Source organism: Citrus clementina, unplaced genomic scaffold (genome assembly GCF_000493195.1).
Source record: "Citrus clementina cultivar Clemenules unplaced genomic scaffold, Citrus_clementina_v1.0 scaffold_4, whole genome shotgun sequence".
Classification (NCBI taxonomy): domain Eukaryota; kingdom Viridiplantae; phylum Streptophyta; class Magnoliopsida; order Sapindales; family Rutaceae; genus Citrus; species Citrus x clementina.
In genome coordinates, this window is record NW_006262274.1 from 12154377 (window position 1) to 12180239 (window position 25863).

At 34.2% G+C, this 25863-nt stretch overlaps 1 non-coding gene across 1 annotated transcript; it reads right to left on the reverse strand.

Annotated features, from left to right (window-relative positions):
• Positions 1-8852: 8852 nt before the first annotated feature.
• Positions 8853-8956, reverse strand: LOC112099348. The gene has a single exon (XR_002906152.1). It is a non-coding gene; the product is annotated as a small nucleolar RNA R71 (small nucleolar RNA).
• Positions 8957-25863: the final 16907 nt, after the last annotated feature.

Below are 25863 nucleotides of genomic sequence, written 5' to 3' on the forward strand. Positions count from 1 at the left end.
TTTTCTCTATTGTAATTCTCCCGTCTTAGACCTTAGTTTTTTATTTTCCTTGTCCAATATCTAATCTGATAGGTCCCAGTCAGAACTATACTTATTCAATGTGTATGATTCTCTTTGGGTGAGAATAAACCACAAGATAATTTTAAATAATTTGCTGACTACTTATTATTGAACTCGAGAGCGTATTTATACATTTAATCACAGCCCACTACTCTGATATCCAGCCGAAAATAGAGGCTTATAATACGTCCACTAAGTAAGTAACAGAATACAAAATAAATGCAAATACCTAGCTATTAACCCGTTCAGCAAAACAAGTAGCACAAGATAATTTAAATGCAACAACTAAACAAGCTATGAATACTCAAACGTCTACTTCAAGTCGATAACTATGAATATTGCTTCGGTTCCTACTCCCTTGCATGCATGACTTTCACGTCCTACATGCCCATGTCACACGTCTAGACCCCATCTTTCATACTTGGAATTTGGTTTTGTCACCCTCGTTATCTTTCAAGGGTCTCCAGCCTCATCAATACCCTTCCCTCGAAGTGGACTCTTGTCCTCAAGGTCCATATTTTTAAATAGATTCATCGGTACCTCTATGATTCGATAAGGGCTGAAATGAATTTTTTGGTTTGGCACGGTCTGTTGGGGTAACCTCCGCAGCAATTTCAGTTTCTTCATACATAATATCTCTCGCATCAGTACTTCCTTCAAGCAACAATATTTGAGGGCCCATACATTTGTGACCTACAGTAAACTTCTCAGGGCAGTTAAAACAAAGCCCATGGACACGACGTCTCTGCATCTCGACCCACGTCAAGTGTTTGACATTAGATGTTGATGTTCCGCTAACTGGGAATGGCTGAGAAAACTTGCGTTGGACTTGGTCTGCTTGCATATGTGCCAAACTGATAGCTTCTTTCAAAGTCTTTGGCTTGAACATCCTGATGCCATCAGATATCTCAGGCTTAAGACCTCCCATAAAAGTTCCAATTAAAGCTTTTTGCGTCCACCCATGAACCCGATTGCCCAATCTCTCAAACTCCCGTTGATAATCACGTAAGGTGCCCACTTGCCGTACCTTGGATAGAGCTTCATTAAAATCTTTGCACTCGGTAGGTCCGAAACGTGCCCATAATTCTTCTTCAAAATCTGTCCATGTAACCGTTCTTCCCTCCTCTTTATAAGCTTTGTGCAGCCACTGCCACCATTGGTTGGCTTCACCTTCAAGATGGAATGATGCCAATGCAACCTTTTGTGTCTCTGTTGTTCCCTGGTATTCAAAGAATTGGGAAACTTTGCTAAACCACTCCGTAAGATCATCTCCAGCGTACCTTGGAAATTCAAGCTTAGCCATTTTTTAGGAGAAAATCATTCGGCTTCCACTAGCTTCCTCCTTGGTATGCTCCTTGTAAGAATGGCTAGGGTGATTATTGACATTATGGCTGGACCCTTCCTTGTTTGAAAAGAAAGCCTCGGACATACGATTGATGGTCTCCTCGAGCTGATGCAGTTTGTCATTAATGCCAATCTCCATTTGTTGCAATCCATCTTGAAGTCCATCAAGCCTCGCTTCTAAATTTTCAATCCTTTCTTTGTTAGTTGCCATGAGAACAATAAAATTTTTTGAACAAGATAATGCGGCTTTGATACCAATTGATAGGTCCCAGTCAAAAGTACACTTATTCAATGCGTATGATTCTCTTTGGGTGAGAATAAACCACAAGATAATTTTAAATAATTTGTTGACTACTTATTATTGAACTCGAGAGCATATTTATACATTTAATCACAGCCCACTACTCTGATATCCAGCCGAAAATAGAGGCTTATAATACGTCCACTAAGCAAGTAACAATACAAAATAAATGCAACTACCTAGCTATTAACCCGTTCAGCAAAACAAGTAGCACAAGATAATTTAAATGCAACAACTAAACAAGCTATGAATACTCCAACATCTACTTTAAGTCGATAACTATGAATATTGCTTCGGTTCCTACTCCCTTGCATGCATGACTTTCACGTCCTGTATGCCCATGTCACACGTCTAGACCCCATCTTTCATTCTTGGAATTTGGTTTTGTCACCCTTGTTATCTTTCATGGGTCTTCAGCCTCATTATAATCACTTTTATAAAGCTAGAGTGTCCAGTAATACAATTCTTGTCTTTCATCGGCTCGCTTAACCATAAAGTTGTTCTTGTAGTTCGTTTATACAAAACATCTATTGAAGCCCAGAATTGCCTTTCTAAACTTTATGCCATTCTTTTGTTCTCCAGAACTATGGGATTGGCAGAGCAACTTACTCTTATTAACAGAGGCTCCCAACCTGTCACTGACTATCTTACCATTGCTGATGAATTGGGTTTAATTGGAACCCCAGTTCCAAATCAATATCTTATCACCTATTCTCTTAATGGTGTGGCAACTGAATTCAAAGAAGTTGTAACTGCAACATGGGCATAAGATATTGTGATTAGTTTCAATGAACTTCATGAAAAACTTGTTGAATATGAGCCTTTTCTCAAACATGAACAGCTTCACTCTAGTTGAAATCTTGGCAATATTACAGCCAATGCTAGCCGTTTTACCCTTGAGAAATGGAAACAAAGCCAACAAAAAAATTTCCATAATAATGAGGGAAATCAAGGCCAGCATCCTCTTAATTGAGGCAATAATCAGGGAAAAAACTTTAACAACTAAAATTCAGGCAACCAGCATTCAGACAAAAATTACCAATGTGGTTTGTCAATTTTGTGAGAAACGGGACCATATTGCTCAACAATATAATTCTATTAAGAAGTTGTTCTACCACTCTTTAGCATCCACTGCCAATCCGACCACCATCAATAATTCCTCACCTAATTGGCTTTTAGATACATGAGCATCTCACCATGTCACATCTAAACTCAATAATTTATATCTTTCACCATTCAAACCTTTTTTCTTAATAAATATAAATACAAAATTTATACTTGCATATAAGAAAGGCAAGGAAAACTATGCATGAGAAAAAAAGGTGCAATTACTTATTTTCAATTTTTTTCTTGAATTATGTTTTATGTTTGTGTCATGTTAAGCCCACATTGGCATTTATTATATCTGCATATAGATTGGTGTTAGCAACTTAAATTGCACCAATCAACTTAAGTGGTAACCTAAACTTTCATAAATAAATAAAACAAAAATTAACTTATTAAAAATCTCAAACTAATAGGTGTAGCTTACACATATTCACCGATGAATTGAAAAATGATAACTTGTTTGTTATGCACACATATGTATATTGAGTTATTACTATTGTTATTCTTTTGTAAAGAAGCATTTGAAATTCTAGTTAAGCAACCCAAGAGGGGGTGAATTGTATTTATAAAAGTTATTAAGCAATAAGTTTAAAATTCAATACAAATTTATGCTACAAACTTAAAATAACATATTTAATAACAAATAAATTTAAAGGAGATAAGGGAAAGAGAATCGAACACATAATTTTTATGTTGTTCTGTAACATCTCCCTACGCCCATGCCTCTAAGCTAATCGAGCTTAAGAATTTTACTATTTAAGCCTTTACAACCCGTGGCTTGAAGATGCTTACAATTGACTTCCAAGATGTTAATAAAACCTTTACAATCTGAGATGATCTCTTATCCCTTTTCCAAAATATTTCCCACACTTACAATCACGCAATTTTGATATTGAAATTAAGATTACATAGATTTTCCCTCACATGATGTATATGTTTACAAATTAAAGCTCAAAGTGTGATTTTATGAAAGAATAAATAAGTTTGAACTCAATATAGTTTGAATATGTAAAAGCAAGCTCAATAACAATTGTTGAAATTCGCCTAAAATTGAATTTGATTGAACCTTTATAGTTGCAGAAGAAAACTAGTCTTTGTTGACATTCTAGCATAATCAGATCATTATTAACAGAAGTCGAATTGTTGTTTTGACTTTGTGCAAGTTACTATTATGTAGAATTTTAAATTGTCATATCACCATTCCAAGATGCTAGTTAGCCATTTATTTCCAGAGAGTTCACTGGTTAAAGTCGACTTGCTGCTTGTACGTAAAGACTTGTTGTTTGATTCTAAAAGCTCACCTATTCAAAGTCCGGCTTGCTGTTTTCAAATAACAATTTGTTGTTTTCAAATAAATTCATTTTTGGAATTTATCGATTAGCCATTTACTTATAAACGGTTAACCATTATTTTTCCATAACCTATTAATAACTCATACATACAATATTTGTTTGTTGTTTCAAGATCAATGATTATCCGTTTGTTTTCAGAAACTTAAACTGATCCAAAACATCATACGGCCTAAGAAATTATCCAAAATTAAAGACTTCAACATTTTTAACCTATGAAACATATGGTTTGTTATTGATAAGATTCATTCGTTAATGCCAAAAGATCAGCTAATAGATTATCACTTGTTAATGCCCAAAGATCAGCCAACAAATCATCAATTATATCTTCAATCAATAAAATCATCTCATTACTAACATCACAAGTTGCTTATATCAAAGACTCTTTGACAAGCTCTCAAACGGTCACAATATCCCATAAATTAATCACTTTAATAGAAGATTTCTAAACTTCTGTAATTATGTCTTTTCCTAGTTAATACTTTCTCTTTGTATATAAATTAGAATTGTAATCATCACCAACCAAGGTGAGTAATAACATATTTCTTTTGTAATTGTCTTGCATATTACCTTTTTTATGGTAGCAAAGCTAGCTATGACTAACACCCTTCAAATTGAGCCCAAACATACCATCCAATCTTTCCACCAATGCTCTAGCCTAATATCTATCAAGCTTTCTATGAATAATTTTCTTCTCTGAAGGTCACAAGTGCTTCCTCTCATAAGGAACCTTGGCCTTTCCATGAATAATTTTCTTCTCTGGAGGTCATAAGTGCTTCCTCTCATAAGGAGCCTTGGCCTTGAACATCATAGTCATGATGAGGCAGTTCCACCGAAGATGATAAATATAGATGGAAAAGAGGGTAGTAATCTTGAATTCTTTTTCTTGGAAAAATAATGATAGATTACTTATGACATGGTTGAGAGGGATGATGTGTGAAGATGTTCTAAGTTTGATTGTTGGAAGAGAAACTTCTAATAAAGTTTGGCTATTTATTGAAGAGCAAATTTTGCTAGCTACCAAAGAGCGAGAATGATGGCTTAAAGATAGCCTCTACTCAATGAAAAAGGCAACATACCCATTAAGGAATTTCTAAGGAAATTCAAGAACCTTAGTGATAACTTTGCTACCATAGCAAAACCAATCCCAAACGATGACAAGGTTTTCTAGGTTGTTAAAGCTCTTGATCCAAAATATGCCAATTTTAAAATGGCAATGCTTGTTAAACCACTACTGCACACTTTTAAGCAATTCATTCTTGCTCTTCAAAATCATGACCAAACTATTATTTGTTCACAAAGAGGAAAGAAAACCCATTTTGAACCATAATCAAGCCTTCTTTAGACAAAGAGGGAAAGCCCGAAATCAAAGGGAAGACAGACACATAGGCCATGGCAGAGGTTTACAACAAAATAATGGACCCAAAAATGTTCAAGTCAACGCTCAAAGTAACAGGGAGCATCAAACATGACAGAAAAACAACATTGAAACCAAAAAAAAAAACAGCAGAATGTGATTTATTGTCAAATCTATGGTAAGAAAGGTCACTCAGCTGTTGTTTGTTGGGATAGGCATGAGTATTATAAGGATGAGGTTCCACAAGCCTTTACAACGATCAACTTGGACCAAACAGACGATCAAATTTACATTGACTTAGGGGCAACCTCTCATATAATCAACAATCCAGGTAAATTAAAGACAATCATTCCTTACAAAGGCCATGATAAAATCTTTGTAGGAAATGGACAAGGTTTTCAAATATCTCATATTGGTAATACTTCTTTAAAAACTAATTATGAAGATTTACATTTGAAAAACATTCTTGTGGTTCAAAAAAAATTTTTAAAAAAATCTCCTATCAATTGGACAACTTGCTAATAATTCTCAATGTTCTTTTGTGCTTAATGGTGATGGTTTTTTTGTAAAGAACAAACAGAACCAAGTGGTAGCAAGGGGCATAAAAAAGGCAACCTATATGCACTGGATGAAGTAAATGAAGCAGCTCTAAGCGCAGTAAGAGGGAATGTTGCAAAATTAAATTTGTGGCATATGAGACTTGGCCATCCAAGTACTAAAGTCCTACAAACCCTCCATGATAATAGGAAAATCAATATTTCCAAATGGACAAAGATACCCAAAATTTGTGCATCTTGTCAATTAGGAAAGAGTTGTAAAATTCCTTTTTCTCCTTATAATAAAATCTCAGCTTTTCCTTTGCATAAGATACACTATGATCTATTGGATCCAGCCCCAATTAACTCTAATCAAAATTTTAGATTTTATGCATTATTTATAAATGAACATACAAGATTTTCTTAGTTATTCCCATTATAATGAAAAGCTAACTTCTTTGATTGTTTCATACGATTTCAAAGACATGTGGAAACACAATTTGAAAGAAAGATTAAATTGTTTCAATGCGATGAAAGGGGAGAATTTTCCTCTAGTGCTTTTATAAAGCATCTTGATGATTGCTGCATCATATGACAAATGTCATGCCCATACACTTCAGAGCAAAATGGAGTTTATTGAGTGTTAGAAAATGCATATTTATAAAGGAGAAAACCGTCATTTTACATTTCAAGTCTTACTAACAACTCTTACTTTTATGTATTTAACCTTCTTGTGATTTAATTACGTATATTTTATTTTAATTAAGTATTTTATGTATTTTAGGGGCATCATGGTCATTTCACAATAAACGAGAGATCAGACGGCAAAACAGACATCACTTTTAAACTCAGGACGATCGAAAACCTTAGGAGGAGCATAAAAGGAAAAAAAGTACTATTCACATGTACGGTACTATTCACGTGTTAGGTACTATCTACGTTACTGTTCATGACACTGTTCACATAGACGGATCGATAACGTAGCATTGACCGATGATGTGACATTGACTGATGAGGTGTCACAATCCTGTTGGGCTAAAATTCTTATGTACTGTTGATGGTGGCGTGGCAGCATATCTGTGGACGAAAAATCTCGCATACGGTACATGCATCACACAAGATTATTTTCAACAAAACTGTGTCACTGTTCAACCCGGGTCAAACCATGTTACTGTTCATCCACGTGGTCAAACCGCGTACTGTTGACTGATGACGTGGCGCAATCCTGAGCGTCCAAACTGTTTTTAATCCGATGGCAATGATTTACTCTATGTATCTATAAAAAGGGGGCCTCTCCCCCCTAATTTGATATCTCTGAATCCATTTTTGGACTCTGTTTTCTGTAATTCCCTCTCCATCTTGTATTTTCTTCGTATTTTAATAAATTCCCATTTTGCCCTTAGTTCAAGTATGAGTGGCTAATTTTCTTTCAAGCTTGGGTTAAAGGTGAAGTCTCAACATGTGTCATGGGCTTTATTTGGTAAATTTATTTTCTCTTCCCCTCTAGTTTTTGTGGATGTTTTGACTTCTCGTCGACAAATAATAATAATCTTGTTTAGTACCGCCTTGGTTTCACCGGCTCCCTAATACAAGGTTATTATTATTTGGCACGATAAGCCCTTAGCACCATATTGATTAGAGTGTGGTTCATGAGGTGTGGATTCCCCCCTCATGATTTAATTAGCATTAATAAGGATTATTTAGCCCATGATGCATGTTGATACGGATCCAGATACCCAAGTACGTCAATTTAATAGATTTTCACTTCAATTTATTCTTGCCATCTTAATTCGAATTTTAGGATAATCCAAATCATTTTCACCACAAATCCAACCACCCATTTAGAAAATTAATTCAACACACAATTAAAATCCACCTCCTCGTGGGATCGACACTCGTCACCATTGATCTACACTACAATATATTCGTGCACTTGCGAGTTTAATAAAATTTGCACAATAAGTTTTTGGCGCCGCTGCCGGGGAGGTAAGTAATTTTAATTCATAGAATTAATTTTTGTGAATAATTTCTTTTAATTGTTTTCTTGTAATTTTTTTTTATTAAAAAAAAGTGAATCTACATTTAAAGGTTAGTATTTCTTTTCTTTTTCTCTTCTTTAAAATTCTGTAATTTATTTTTCAATTTATTTTTCTTTATAATTTTTTTTTTGTTTATCTTATTAATTTATTTTTAGTTAATTTATTTCATGTATTTATTTTTGTGTATTTTTATAGTAAGGTTGTAATAGCACAATAAGGTTAATATCGTAATTTCTCCCTCTTTTTTATTTTTATTTGTTTTGTTCACATCTTTATTTTTATTTTATTTGTTTTGCATGCATGGTCGAAGGTCATTATTACATAATCTTGAACCTATAGACCTTGAACTTGAGAAAACACTTCGCACACACAAACAAGTTAAAAATAAAATGGATTTACAACCACAGGAGATGCCATTTAAGGACTGCTTCAGTCCTTTAGCTAATTTGAGCACATCATGCATAAGATACCCAAATGTAGCTGATAGGAGTTTTGAACTAAAACCTAGTGTGCTAAATTGTCTCCCAACATTCTATGGCCTAGAAAATGAGGACCCATATAATCATCTGAATGATTTTCATGCTATTTGTCAAACATTTAAATATGAGAATTTTTCAGATGATGATGTAAAACTTAGACTATTTCCATTTTCTTTAAAGGATAGAGCTCGTTCATGGCTTAATACATTACCTGCTAATAGCATTTCATCATGGGAACAAAATTTTTGAATAAATATTTCCCAGTGCATAAAACCAATGCTATTCCAGGGAAATCTCAGAGTTTACCCAAAGAGATGACGAGCAGTTTTTTGAAACATGGGAGCGATTCAATGGGCTACTCTTGAAGTGTCCACATCATGGGTACGAGAAATGGCACCAATGCCAATACTTTTTGGAGGGATTATTGCCGAATGTGCAAGAATGGCTAATGGCAACAAGTGGAAAAGAGCTAATGTCAAAAAGTGCATCAGAGATTTAGGAATTCTTCCAGTGACAAGCGGATAATTCCCAACAACGGAGTCGATCACTCAGGAATACTAGAAGAATTAAGGGAGTAAATGAGGTTCAAATTGGCGAGTCAACTTCGGGAATCAAAGAAGTCAAGGAGATGGTTGAAGGTCTTGCTCGACAAATAGCATCGTTATCGACTGCTAAATCAACATAACCACATGACCATGACTCATACTCAGATCAAGCCAATGCCATAGGTGTAATGAGAAAGCCATCAAATTACAACCCATACTCCAACATATATAACCCTGGATGGAGAGACCACCCAAATTTTTCATTGTCTCAAGGATTCCAAAAAAATGGACCAGCAGCTCCAGCTCCACCAATGCAACCAATTCCTTAAATTCCTCAAGCCTCTCAGCCCCCATTTAGACCATACAATCAGAATCAAAACTACTCTTAACCCAGACCATGGGAGGATTCATTCCAGAATTTCAAGAATGTTACTCACTCCACGATTGAGCAACAGAATCGCACACGAAATGAGTTGAGAGCAGGCTTTAATTCACAAGCCCAATCAGTTTTAAGCCTTGAGAAGATGGTGGGACAACTGGCTTCTTCAGTTCAGACCTTGGCAATGACCGTTGAGAAAGGTAAGTTTCCAAGTCAACCAGTGCCTAATCCTAAACGAGTACATGAAGCAAGTACCAGTTCACCACAGCAGCATGGAGAAGTCAAAGCAGTCATGATCTTGCGAAAAGGAAAAGAAGTCGACAACAAAGTGGAGATGCTGGTGACAAAAGAAAATCAAATTGTACCTGTGAATGTTGAGGACTCATCACCGGAGGAGAAAGAAGAAACCAACCCATGAGAACACGTTCCCAAAGCTCCATTCCCCAGAGGTTAGCTAAAGGCAAGAAGGGAAAATCTACAGGTGAGATTCTTGAAATCTTCAAACAGGTAAGTGTTAACATCCCTTTGCTTGATGCTATTAAACAAGTTCCATCTTATGCCAAGTTTCTTAAAGACCTTTGCACTAAAAACAGAAACATTCATGTTCAAAAGAAGGCATTTTTAACATAAAACGTTAGTTCTATACTCCAACACAAAATTCCTCTAAAATGCAAAGATTCAGGTTCCCCCACTATCACATGTAGCATAGGGAACCATACAATTGAGAATGCTTTGTTGGATTGAGGAGCTAGTGTAAATTTGTTGCCTTACTCTATTTTCGTGAAACTTGGATTGGGAGAATTACACCCAACTCCAGTGGTGTTACAACTTGTAAATCGGTCCACGAAAATACCTCGTGGTATTGTGGAAGATGTGCTTATCCAGGTAGACAAGTTCTATTTTCCTGTTGATTTCATTGTAATTGACACTCAACCAATACAGGATTCAAGGAAGCACATCCTCATTATTCTAGGCTGACCTTTCTTGGCAACTGCGGATGCTCACATTCAATGCAGGACTGGAAATATGCAGTTGTCCTTCGGCAACATGACTATGGAGCTGAACATCTTCAACATTGCCAAACAACCTCACAATGCAGATGATGAAATTGTTGATGTAGATTTAATTGAAGCATTAGTTGATGACACTTTTGTTTCAAACCTTAGTGATGATCCTTTAGAAATATGTTTAACTCACTTTGGTTTTGATTTTGATATTGATAGATCAGTCGATGAGGTCAACGCTCTACTTGACTCAGCACCATCCATGGACATTGATAAATGGAAGTTAAGAGTTGAACAACTAGCACCATCAGAGAAGAAACTCATCCCATCATCAGAATCACCACCGAAACTCGAGCTCAAACCATTACCCAACACATTGGAATATACATTTTTGGGAGAAGAAAATACTATGCCGGTAATCATCTCATCATCCCTAAATGACGAACAAAAAGGTAAGTTGTTGGATGTTTTAAAAGAGCACAAATAAGCATTAGGATGGACCATAGCAGACATAAAAGGTATAAACCCAGTAGACTGCATGCATTACATTCACCTTGATGAAAATGCTAAACCTACTAGAGAAATGCAACGTCGGTTAAATCCTAACATGAAAGAAGTTATTAGAACTGAAGTCCTTAAGCTATTAGACGCAGGTATCATTTACCCAATTTCTGATAGTTCATGGGTCAGTCCTGTACAAGTTGTCCCCAAAAAGTCAGGAGTCACAGTAGTTACGAATGCTGATAATGAATTGATACCCAATAGAGTGACTACAGGATGGCGTGTATGCATTGATTATAGAAAGTTGAATTCTGTCACACGTAAAGACCATTTTCCTTTACCATTTATTGATCAAATGCTTGATAGATTAGCAGGCCATGAATTATATTGCTTTCTAGATTGATACTCAGGATACAATCAGATTCCTATAGCACCAAAAGATCAAGAGAAAATTACTTTCACTTGCCCTTTTGGCACATTTGCATATAGGAGAATGACATTTGGATTATGTAATGCACCTGTTACATTTCAACGATGCATGTTGAGCATTTTTTCTGATATGGTTGAACGATTCATTGAAGTCTTTATTGATGACTTTTCTATCTTTAGTGACTCGTTTGATCAATGTTTACATCATTTAACACTAGTTCTGCAGAGATATATCGAGAAGAACTTAGTCTTAAATTGGGAGAAGTGCCATTTTATGGTAAAACAAGGTATTGTTCTCGGTCACATCATTTCGAATAAAGGTATTGAGGTTGACAAAGCCAAGGTAGATCTCATTTCTAATCTTCCTCCACCCAAAACAGTCAGAGAAGTAAGATCTTTCCTTGGGCATACTGGTTTCTATAGATGTTTCATAAAGATTTTAGCAAAGTTTCTAGACCCTTATGCAATTTACTTGCTAAGGATGTACCTTTTATCTTTGATGATTCATGTCTTGTGGCATTTGAAAAACTAAAGCAGTTGTTGACATTATCAGCCATCATTCAGCCCCCAAACTGGAGCTTACCATTTGAGCTCATATGTGATGCATCTGATTATGCAGTAGGAGCAGTTTTAGGATAAAGAGTTGATCGAATTCCCCATGTTATTTACTATGCTAGTATGACATTAAATGATGCACAGTTGAACTATTCAACTACTGAAAAAGAAATGCTAGCAGTAGTGTTTGCATTGGAAAAATTTTGATCTTATCTCATTGGCTGTAAAATAATTGTATTCACAGATCATGTTGCTCTTAAATATCTTCTCACAAAGAAAGATGCAAAAGCTAGACTAATTCGTTGGGTGTTACTTTTATAGGAATTTGACTTGGAATTCAAAGATAAGAAAGGCACAGAAAATGTTGTGGCGGACCATCTCTCTCGTCTCCATTTTGACACAATTACAGAGCCATTAATATTGAATGAGTCATTTCCAGATGAACAATTAATGAGTGTTAATTATCTTGTTATAGGTCAACTTCCAGAGCACTGGACCAAGCAAGATAAGGCTAAATTCTTTGCAGAAATAAACAATTTCTTTTGGGATGACCCGTATTTGTTCAAGTATTGTGCAGACCAAATTGTTAGACGATGTGTCCCAGAAAGTGAAATTCAGAATATCCTTTCATTCTGCCATGAACAAGCTTGTGGAGGCCATTTCAGTGCTAAGAAAACAGCGACTAAAGTTTTACAATGTGGTTTCTATTGGCCAATTATATTTCAAGATGCTTACACTTTCTGTTCTTCATGTGATAGGTGTCAACGAATGAGGAGCATTACACGAAAGAATATGATGCCACTAAATCTATTTTTAGTGGTTGAGATTTTTGACGTATGGGGTATCGACTTCATGGGACCCTTTCCCCCGTCTTTTGGCCATCAATACATATTGGTTGCTGTTTACTACGTATCGAAATGGATAAAAGCAATTCCATGCAGAACCAATAATTACAAGGTGGTGATAGAATTTTTGAAAATCAACATTGTTTCGCACTTTGGATTCCCTCGAGCAATAATCAGTGATGGTGGTGCCTACTTTTGTAACAAAGCATTCAAGTCTCTTTTGACAAAGTATTCAATCACTCACAAAGTGGCGACCCCATATCATTCGCAAACCAGTGGCCAAGTTGAAATCTCCAATCGAGAAATAAAGTACATATTAGAAAAGACGGTGAGGCCAGACAGAAAAGATTGGTCATTAAGACTTGATGATGCATTATGGGCATATAGAACGGCTTTCAAGACCCCGATTGGGATGTCACTCTACAGGCTAGTGTATGGAAAAGCTTGCCACCTACCTGTGGAACTTGAGCATTGTGCATATTGGGCAATCAAGAAATTCAACTTTGACATGCAGCAAGCCAGCTCAGAAGAAGATTACAACTGGCAGAACTTGAAGAAATTCACAATGACGCATACGAAAATGTCAAGATTTACAAGCAACGAATGAAAGTCTTCCATGACAAGCAAATTATGAGAAAATCTTTCATTCCAGATCAGAAAGTACTTTTATTCAATTCTCGCTTGCACCTATTCCCAGGTAAGTTACGCTCTCGTTGGTCTGGCCAATTTATTGTACATACTGTTTTTCCATATGGGACAATTGAAATTAAGGACCCAAAGAACGGTGTCACGTTTAAAGTTAATGGTCAAAGATTAAAGCCATATCTAGAGTACCAACCACATGAAGAAGACACCGACATAAATTTGAGTGACCCACCAGATTTGAATTGAATTTTTTTTTCTTTTCGGTGATTTGATATTTTTTTTCTTTATATTATTCTTTTGCTAATTGAAATTATTTTTTGCATAAGTGTGTTTGTTTAACTATTAAGTTTTCTTTTATCATTTTTAATCATGAGTACCATACTTAGACCATTCCTCCTGAACATTCTTAAACCACTTCAACGTGTCAAAACTCATCTAAAAAGGCAGATTCAATTTTGTAAAATACAACGCATTTGGGCTCTACAACCACCAGAGTTAGTAGCCTATGTTGAGAATCTAGAAAGCCAACTCAGAGATATTGAGATAAGTATTTACGACATCCAGTTGGAGCTTGAGGTAAATTCAATAAGAGGACGATTTTAATTTTCTTTGTGTGTTTTAATTTATTTTTCTATTTGTGTGCTTTAGTTTGTTACCCCGGTGAAGTGGCGGATAACGGTACTCCGTGACAATCAAGTCGGTTACTTCAGTTTCCCATAATAACTGATATTCTGAGGTGAAAGTATGGACAAAAACGACATTCTAGCAAAGCTTCACAAGCGATTCCCTTCACTTCCTCAGAATGCCCTCCTTACGATCTATAAAGCTCGGTCCGAACGCATGCGATTACTCACGAGAAATAACATACATGCTGACATCCGTTGGTTAATCGAGGCTAAAGTACGATCGGCAGGTGAGTTACCTCCAAAATTTATTGCATACATGCCTGGTTGTGGTAAAGGAAATTATGCAAGAAAACGACGAGCTCGAAGAATTTTTGTTGCTTGTCATAAGTGTGCCAGAATGAGTTGCAATAAAAACTCATGTTCTTTAGGAATGGTGTCTGATAACAGGGAAGATAAGATTCAATTCATTAGGGATGGCTTGAATAAGGAGTCATTGGATGATATCCTTTTGTCTCTTGAAACGCATCCCAGTGGATATGTGCAAGGAGCGATTCTCCAGTTATGGCCATTATTCCAGAAAGAGCATGCACGATATAGTCTCGGGAATCTAACTATAAACGACCTTGTTTGCCAGTTTATAAGAAAACTGGATAGGAAGCCTATCATCAACCCATAGAGGGCGTTCAAGCCGTTTCTGGACGTAAAACCAGAGGAAGATGTGAGCCACAGTCGCAACTACCTGTAAATATCTTTTTACTTTACTGTTATTTTATTTCACTATTGTTTTATTATGTGCATTATTGTCTTTAATAATTTTATTACTGTTTGCTTTTTCCTTTTTATTGTTTCCTTTTTAACTCGCGAGCCACGTGCTTTACGCGCTATTTAACACTGACATGTTACCTCATACACAACTGTAACCCACTGTCACCAAGACTCTTAAATGTGATTTTTTTTGTCAAGCACTCACAAATTATTTTTTGAGAAGTATCTCAATGGCAGCTACTCCAAATAGACAATCCAAGAACATTTGTGTGCTTTCTGGATTTAACTATGGTAAACATAAAGAGTTCGTTGAGGCAACCATCGATCTTGGTCGAAGTATAGCAGAGAGAAAATTACACTTGGTGTATGGAGGAGGTAACCGAGGGTTATCAAAAATGGTCTCAGAAGCAGCTTTTGTCAAAGGAAGTCAAGTGTTATGCATCATCCCAAGAGTCCTAAAACCATTGGGTAGTTCGTCTGACTCATCAACTGGAGAAGAGTTAGTTGTCTCAGGTATGCAAGAAAGAATAACTGAAATGCTTAATCATGTTGATGCTTTTATTTTCCTTCCAGGAGATCTTGCAACACTAGAGGCACTTATCACACTAGCATCTTGGGCCCATCTGTACATCCACCAGAACCCCATCGGTTTGTTAAATGTCAATAACTTTTATGATGGCTTTATCGCATTTCTTAACCATGCAATAAAAAACTATTTCATTCCCTCTAATGCGAAAAAACTCTTTATTTGTGCTCACACTGCTAATGAGCTACTTGATCTGTTACAAGCTTATAGACCGGAGCCAGACCCCTGGACCTTTGTGTTGGAGCATCCAAATAATGATGGTAACAGTAGCCGCAGTAAGAAGTACAAATTAGATTTAACTTTCCGCCTGTAAATATTTTCTTCTGTGTTGCACCACCTAGGTGATGTCTTCTAAACTCTACTTCTTTCCTTTAAAACATTGAGGACAATATTTTGTTCTGGTTGGGGGGAGGGAATAGTCGACAATTGTGGAATCTTGGTTAAGTTTTTACTGATTTTTTGTTGTAGAAACTAACTGTTGCTAACGTTTTGTGTTGAAGATTGCTGAATATGGAGTGTAGTGACTCTATAAATGCATTTTCATCGTTTGAAAAAATAATAATAATAAAAAAATAAAAAAAATTAAAAAAAAATTCAAACATTTTCTTTTTCTTTATTAAGTTTTTATGTTCATTTTTTTTCTTCTTTCTCCTCTATAAATATACATTTTCAAACTTTTGAGCCTTTAAAAAAAATAAAATCAAATAACGTTTTCTTTTTAAGTGTAACTTTTCTAATTAGTTTTTCTGCATCATTTTCACATTTCTGCATGCATATTTTCCTTTCACGTTTAGAATAGGTTGGGGTGTAGAATGTTGTTTAAAAAAAAAAATTAGTGTGATTTATTTTAACATTGAATGACATGATTAATTTCAAATTTTAGTATTTGTATTATCTTTGGTCTTAAGTGATGTTACATTATGTTTGCTACTCTCCATGTTGATGTCGGAGACAAATATGAGTTGCTTAAAGGAATGAACATGTCATAATAAGTACCAAGTGAGTTTTTGAGCCTATCATTTTTCTTGGAGAGTAACCCTTTTGCCCATTCTTTATACAGCTTAGCAGTTTATTATTGTATACACGATCTCTAGATTTCTTTTAAATTAACCCTTAAAAAAATGTAAAATTAAAAAAAAAAAAATGTGTGTTGCTACATTTGGAGGCCCATCTAACTAGTAGATATGGAAGGTTATTTAGAGCCCTAAAAGACGATGGAAATGTCATTTTTGATCCGTTTGAGCCTTTCTAGCTATCATTTTTGTGAAATATCCATAGTTAACCATTTTGAGCCTTTAAAAAAAACCTTTTATTTGTTAAACTTATCATCTTGACCCACTCCGATTTGGAGTATTACCCGATATCTTACAAGTTCCATCACCTATTTATGTTTGAGAAAAATGTAAATAATTATTTTACATTTTGAGCTTATGCCAAACAAAAGCACAAAAAAAAAATTGTTGTTTCAAAACAAAATAAAAAAAGAAAAAAATAAATAACAATAACAGGTGAAATCCACCTTGCAACTTTCAAAAAAAACAAAAATTTCTCTGCATTTTTCTCGAACATACACTTTGTTTTCCTTATTTCCCTTCTTTGTTAACCATGTCCCTAGCCAACGTTACATCCTAATAAAAGTCCTTCTTGATTTTAGGGAACTATAATCTGAAGTAGAAGCTAGTTATATGGGCTAAAAAGATGTAGTGGTGCATAATAAAAAAATTAAATAAATAAATAAAAGAAAAAGAAAATAAATAAATAAATAAATTGGGTTGACTAGCATTTTTGTTTGACTTGAGATCGTATTATTTCTAAGCTGAGGGCATATTTATTTCATCTTGGTGAGAGCATGTGATATCACTTCTTTATTATTTTCTCTCTTAATTACCATTCATTGGAGTGACTATTTTTATTGGTTTTAATTTCTTTGTGAGAATGTCACTACTTCTAGTGAGATTTTGGGGTTTGACATGTCATTCTTGAAAGTACCTATAACAAAGTCTACTGGGCTGATTCATGTGGATGGTTGATGTGGGTGTGATGTTGCTTTAGACTGGAGATAATGCTTATACTTTTATTTGATTGCTATCATTAATCTGATCGAATAAACACGAGTGTTTCTAAAAAAAAAAATCATTTTGAATTTGAATTTTATTTTCGCTTCAATTGCTAGGGACTAGCAATAAGCTGGTCGGGGGGTGTGTTGAGTGTTAGAAAATGCATATTTATAAAGGAGAAAACCGTCATTTTACATTTCAAGTCTTACTAATAACTCTTACTTTTATGTATTTAACCTTCTTGTGATTTAATTACGTGTGTTTTATTTTAATTAAGTATTTTATGTATTTTAGGGGCATCATGGTCATTTCACAATAAACGAGAGATCAGACGGCAAAACGGACATCACTTTTGAACTCAAGACGGTCGAAAACCTTAGGAGGAGCATGAAAGGGAAAATGACACTATTCACGTGTACGGTACTGTCTACGTTACTGTTCATGACACTGTTCACATAGACGGATCGATGACGTGGCATTGACCGATGATGTGGCATTGACTGATGAGGTGTCACAATCCTGTTGGGCTAAAATTCTTATGTACTGTTAATGGTGATGTGGCAGCATATCAATGGACGAAAAATCTCGCGTACGGTACATGCATCACATAGGATTATTTTCAACCAAACAGCGACACTGTTCAACTCGGGTCAAACCATGTTACTGTTCATCCGCGTGGTCAAACCGCGTACTGTTGACTGATGATGTGGCGCAATCCTGAGCGTCCAAACTGTTTTTAATCCGATGGCCATGATTTACTCCATGTATCTATAAAAAGGGGGCCTCTCCCCCCTAATTTGATATCTCTGAATCCATTTTTGGACTCTATTTTATGTAATTCCTTCTCCATCTTGTATTTTCTACGTATTTTAATAAATTTTCATTTTGCCCCTAGTTCAATTATGAGTAGCTAATTTTCTTTCAAGCTTGGGTTAAAGGTGAAGTCTCAACATGTGTCATGGGCTTTATTTGGTAAATTTATTTTCTCTTCCCCTCTAGTTTTTGTGGATGTTTTGACTTCTCGTCGACAAATAATAATAATCTTGTTTAGTACCGTCTTGGTTTCACCGGCTCCCTAATACAAGGTTATTATTATTTGGCACGATAAGCCCTTAGCACCATATTGATTAAAGTGTGGTTCATGAGGTGTGGATTCCCCCCTCATGATTGAATTGGCATTAATAAGGATTATTTAGCCCATGATGCATGTTGATACGGATCCAGATACCCAAGTACGTCAATTTAATAGATTTTCACTTCAATTTATTATTGCCATCTTAATTCGAATTTTAGGATAATCTAAATCATTTTCACCACAAATCCAACCACCCATTTAGAAAATTAATTTTACACACAATTAAAATCCACCTCCTCGTGGGATCAACACTCGTCACCATTGATCTACACTACAATAGATTCGTGCACTTGTGAGTTCAATAAAATTTGCACAACAGAGTTGCTGAGAGAAAACATAGGCATATTGTCGAAACAGCCTTAGCTCTCATGTTTCATGCCTTACTTCCACTCAAACTTTGAGCAGATAGTTTTTTAACCGCAACTTACTTGAAAAATAGGATGTCGTTGTGTACACTAGGTATGACAAGTCCATATGAAATACTCTTTAAAAGGACTCCTTATTGTACTGGAATTAAAGTCATTGGGTGCAGATATTTTCCTTATTTAAGGAACAATAACAAGACAAAATTTGATGGAAAAACTTTTCCATGTGTTTTTATAGGTTATAGTTCCTTTCATAAAAGGATATAGATGCTTAAAACCCATGACTAAAAGAGTCTATATTTCTTAGCATGTCATTTTTTATTAAACGATTTTTTCATTTTCTAACAAAGATAAGTTTGTTGAATGCATGCAGGAACCAAGTCAACTTACAACGCTTCCATTTTATGATGAATGGCTAAGTTGTCCCGACTCAATGGAAACCCACGATGTTGTGAATCCTACTTTTAGTCAAAAGCTATGTCCATCTTTGAAATCATAAGAAGAACACATGATGCCCACTCAAATGCAAATTCCTTTATCCGACCATGACACCCATGTTATTTACACACAAGCTACATTAGAGAAATAATAGAAAGATACTACTATTGTAGAAGAACAAAGCAATAACAACTCGATTGCCTCATTAAATAAATCATTTTCAGAAGAAAAGAACAGCAACACTGCCACTTCATCTACCAAAGTGACCAACTCAGATAAAATTCAAATCGAGAACTCGTTATCAATCGACTTGACCAGCTTAGATAGAACCCAGGCCGAGGATCTATTTTCAAAAACTCAGCAGAATTATCCTGATATCTTTGGAAATTTATTAATCGATTTTTTAAGTAACACTGAAATCAACCAACCACCTTATTGACATATCAGGTAATCCAACAGTTGATCTCACATGACCACAACAATTACAAACAAATCCATCATCATCTTAAAATACTCACTCCATGATAACCCGACAAAAAGCCAAAAACAATCCTAACCGAGCATTACAAGCCTTTCAAAACCAACCAACTGAGCCAAAATATTTAAAATCTTCCCTCAAGAATCCCATATGGGTCACGGCAATGCAAAAAGAAATTAAGGCTTGGCTTGACAATAATACTTGGAATCTTGTTCCTCATCCTGCTAACAATAATGTGGTAGGATCAAAATGGGTTTACTGGATCAAATACAAAGAAGATGGGATGATCGATAGATACAAGGCACGTCTCGTGGCCAAGGGATTCACACAAATCTCAAGAGTGGATTTTGATAAGACCTTCAGTCCCCTCGTAAAACCAACCACTATTCGACTGGTTATGGCAATTGCAATGAGTTCAAAATGGCCAATGAAGCAATTAGACGTCAAGAATGCTTTTCTTCATGACAAATTAAAAGAAACAGTGTACATGGACTAGCCCTCGGGTTTCAAAAATCATATCCTTCTATCCTTTATCTGTAAACTAAACAAGTCCATATATCGGTTCAAGCAAGCTCCACGCGTCTGGTCTGAATATTTTCTAAAGCATTGTTTAAACTAGGCTTTGTTAGTAGTAAAGCTGATTCATCTTTGTTTATTTTACAGGACAAAGGAATACTCATTCTACTATTGATAAATGTAGATGATGTTATAATAACAAGAAATAACTCTTCTGCTATTCAATCGATCATCTCAACATTAAGTACAAATCTTGTATTAAAAAACCTTGGGACAATCCGGTATTTTCTTAGGATAGAAATCAAATACTTCCATAATTGGGTATTTTTATCTCAAACTAAGTATACACAAGATTTACTATCAAAGGCCAAGATGCTTGATTGTACTCTTATGGCAACACCCGTGGCTATAAGAACAACTAAAAATCTTAAAGACAGGTAACCTATGAATGCTACAAAATATTGAGACCTAGTGGTAGCTTACAATATTTGACCTTTACAAGGCCGGATATAACATATGCTGTAAATAAAGTATGCCAACGCTTCAATGATCCAATCAAGTCAGACTTCAAAGCAATAAAAAGGATCCTTCAAAATCTCAGGGGATCATTAAACTGGGGATGGCAATGGGGCGGGGTGGGGGTGGGGGTGGGGATGCCTACCCCATTCCCCACCCCATTAAAAATTTTTGCCTCCATTCCCCACCCCATTCCCTAATAAATTTAGTGGGTTGGGGATGGGGAATTCCCACGTGGGGAATGATTCCTCCATCCCCACCCCATTCCCCATTTACTTATTTTATACTAAATTTAAAAATATGATTTCAGTAAATTAAAAATTAAAGACTTAAAATAAAATCATCATCATATTATAAAGTATTTAAATTTTTTTAAAAATCTCTAAAAGTTTGAAACAATATCTTAAACTGATATTAAAAGTGAAAAATATTTAAAGAAAGCAGCACCTTAAAAGAGAAAATAAAATATAATAATATTTTAAAATTAAAAAATATTGTAGGATTTTCTTTTACTCATATCATGTTTATATTACATAAAAATTAAAAAATATTAATTGACATTATAGTTGATAAAATAAAAATTATTAACATATTTATGTATAATGGGGATTGGGGTGGGGGTGGGGTGGGGAGTGCAATACTAAACCCCACCCCGTTAACAATTTGGGGGTTATTTTTCTCCCACTCCCCACCTTATTCTCCAAAAATTATTAAAAATTTTTCCCATTTGGGGTGGGGCTCCATGGGGCCCCAAACCCGTGGAGGATTTTGCCATCCCTACATTAAACTATGGCATTCGTTTTTTGGAACATCACTTTATGAATTTAAGATCACTAATGCAATTATAGTATTAAATCATGAAATTTAATAGTTTTCATAGTCATTATACTATTAAAACGCTTGGTTTAATAGTCTTTCTAAACTTTAACAAATCCATAATCTTAAATTCGAACATTTCTTTATGAATTTAGACAAAAATGATATCTTTACTTCACATTTATTAAATCCTACTTGTCATGAATATGCAATTCTTATTATTGTAAAAAAAAAAATTGATAACAAAATTAATGGATAAATGATAATGTTGTCACTGTCTCTAATAATTTACCTGAGATAAAATAAGCCATTCATAAAGAGAATAGTATTTTAAGCAATGAAAAGTAATATATTTCTAATGACAGATAAACTACTAGGCCTACATGATCAAGCTTCTAGTAACATCCAAATCGCAACTTGATCTTTAATCGTAATAATAACGCGGACTTGAGGAGTTTTTTTTGGTCTTGTTTTCAATAATATACTTCATTTGCGTATAATGTGGAATCGTTGTTGAAACCGATGTTGCAATTACCTTTACTTATTTCGTTTGCTCAAGTTTTCTAAAAATTTTAATCTGATTTCCTTGCTTCTCAAAGAGTCGGCATTTTACTTCAAAATAAATTATTACACTACTATAGCAAAACACTTCCATAGTGATGCTCTATATAAGAGTAACTTCTATTCAGTTATAAAAAATCATGATCCTAATTTGAGTTAGTTATATAGAAGAATAAACTTCAAATCATAATAAGTAATAATATTTTTATATCTCGTCTTAAAAAACTTACCTGCACAAAATAATAATTTTTTGTATCTTACAAAACATATAACCTAATTTTTTTTAATTATATCTATCTCTGTTATCAATGTCTATATATTAAATTTGACATGCTCTATTAATTAATTGTTAATGCAGTGCATATTTTACTTTTATATCACTTACACTAAGGAGAATTAAGTCAAAGCAATAATCTTTATAACTGCACCTCTATTGAGTTATAACAATCTCATAACAATAAAATTAATTTAGTCCCAACATTATGACCATAGTAACATTTTACTATATAAAAATAAATAATGAAATGAGATAGGCGAGTCCAAATCTGACATTTCAACTAGAGTATGAAGATTGTAATAACTTCAAATCTATAATTCAACTCCAGATTGTAACTCAATACCTAAACTTTAAAATTTTGGCAAAAATACACGAACCACATCATCAAAAAGGTGATAATTTTGGTTCGTCAAGTCAAAAGCTTTGAAACAAGGCATTATAAGCCGAATCCTGAATCCGACGCCACGAGTTATAGGAGTCATCCCGAAGACAAATGAAGGGTAAAAGCTCATTTATTTCTTATATTTTAAGATTAGTATCCATTTAGTCCCTATATTTTTAAAAATATCTCGAAACATCCATGCCGTTAAAGTATTGATACCCCTACCGTTACTTTTTATTTCTTTTGACTTACTTTTATAATATTACCCTTTTATAATTTTTTTTGGTTGGACATTAATAAAAAGAAAATAATTAGATTTCTAATTTAACCCTAAAAATAAAAAAATTATATTAGGTTTTTAATTGTCAAAAATTAAATTGTTACTTTTTATTTCTTTTAGCTTACTTTTACAATATTTCCCTTTTATAATAAATTTTTTATTTGGACATTAATAAAAAGAAAATAATTAAATTACCAATTTAACCCTAAAAAATAAAAAAATTATATTAATTTTTAATTGTCAAAAATTGTATGCAAACTATCAAGTGTGCAAATGGTGCTTGCAAAAAAATTAATATAATTTTTTTATTTTCTAAGGTGAAATTGGTAATTTAATTTTTTTTATTAATGTCCAAACAAAAAATTATTATAAAAAGGGTATTATTGTAAAAGTAAGCCAAAAGAAATAAAAAGTAACAGTAGATGTATCAATACTTTAACGGCAGAGATGTTTCGAGGCATTTTAAAAAATATAAGGACTAAACGGACACTAATATTAAAATATAAAGATTAAATGAGCTTTTACCCACAAATGAATGGTGTGCTCATCATCCACAACACCCACGAGATTATTCCTAGGTGTGCTAGTTGAGAGTAGAGCTAGTGACAATGATTAATATAACTTTTTTACTCATCTTTTTTTCAATAATTAAATTCACAAATCTACTCGCACTTATATCCAGAGATTAATTAGAAAAAAAGATAATTAACATAATGTTATGTTTTGTTTGAAAACTAACAATTTCTTTTTATTTGCAAATCATCTGATCGCTTTAAGAATGATGTAAGCATGTATCTCAATGCTAGATTGAAAATATGCTCAGAGTAATATTTTTTTTAATACATTTGCATATATAATTACTTGTAAAAGACTTCAATCATTTCTCTGACGAATACAATTGACGTATTGTTATTAGTGGTGCTTTTTTTTTTAATCTTATTTGACAAAGTGTCAGCAAATTACTATGAGACAAGTTATTACATTATTATAAGAAAAAACAAATAACGTTGAAATGAAGCAAAAGAGTCCAAATTCGACACATTTCGACTAGAATACAAAGACCGTAATTGGAGGAAAGTGGAGGTTTATAATAGTTTAGAGGTATTTTGAGAATAATTAAATTATTAGTGGCAACTAAAATTAACCTAAATACTTTTCCTTTCAGGTTTTAGAAACAAAAACGCTACGATTTTGATTAAAAGTTGACAAAAAAAATTTATTTTTAAATCATGTAATCACTTTAAGAATGAGATTATGTAATACCTACTATCGTTGCTACACTAAAAATATAATTACTTTTGTTATGTTTTTAATCCAATTATACAATTCAGGTAAAACTATGCCAAAAACCTAAATCACTCAATCAAGATTCAAACAAACGAACCCTACTCAAGAATTGAACCAAAGAACAGCAAGAACAGAAGTAAAACTCCGAATCAAAGAACCTCTACTTTTCAAAGTCGTAGGAAAAAATGAAAAATATTATGAAAGAAGCTTAAAGAATTTGCCAGACCAAATACTATGTTAATTAAAAAGTTATAAAAGAAGTGATATTAGATCACAAATTGAGATCATGTTACGGTGTAACTATGGCACCGTATCACAATTGCATCTAACCGTTGGATGTAGTTAAATTAATGGGATCCACTGACATCCAACGGCTAGATGCAACTGTGGCACGGTGCCACAGTTGTGCCTAACGTTTGCCCCGCAAATTGACATTGGGTATCTAAATCTTTTAGGCTTAAAAGACACAAACAAAAAGCCCAAATTATAAAAAAACAACGGTAAGAGGAGGAAGTATATGATACATTAGAGGTAATATAATTAAGGTTCCGGCTAAGTTGGATCATCACCAATTTGGGGTCAATTAACCACAGCCGTTGGATCCTTATTTATTTTTTAACCGTTGAGATTATTAATACAAATTATAGGTGACTGGGTAAAACGGTTTAATTCAAAATTAAAATATCTTTACAATTTAATTAAACTTTTTATCTTCTTCTTCCTCGTCTTCTTCATACTTTCTTTATCAAGTCTATCAACATCCAGTTGAATTTTAACACGTGATTCATCCTCTAAATCCTCTGCATTCATCAAACTTTGATCCAAAATAGAATCTATCGACTTAAAAAACTTACTCCGTCTCTCGTTAACACTTTGAGGATATCTAGCCTAGATTTCAAATTGTGAATAAAACGAACAATGTTGGTCATTTCAACATTAGAACTACAGCCGCCATATTTCGCGCAATTAGAACTACAGCCCTCAGAACAATCCAAATCACAATCAGACACATAAGAGATCTCTTCACGGGTATCAAAGAATTGTTCATCTTCCTCTTTGTTAGACACAGCCGCCATATTTCGCGCAATTAAAGCTCAACCCATTGACTTAATCAAAATATTTATAAACAGGTGAACTATCAATCAATTCACAAACTTTCCAGTTAAATAACACAAATATTATGGTTAATTCAAGAAGAAAAACAATCCAATATATAAAATCAATCAACATATGCAGATCTTACAACAAATTAAACAACTCACAAGAATGATAAAACCAAAAAATTAACAACCGCATTTAGCTA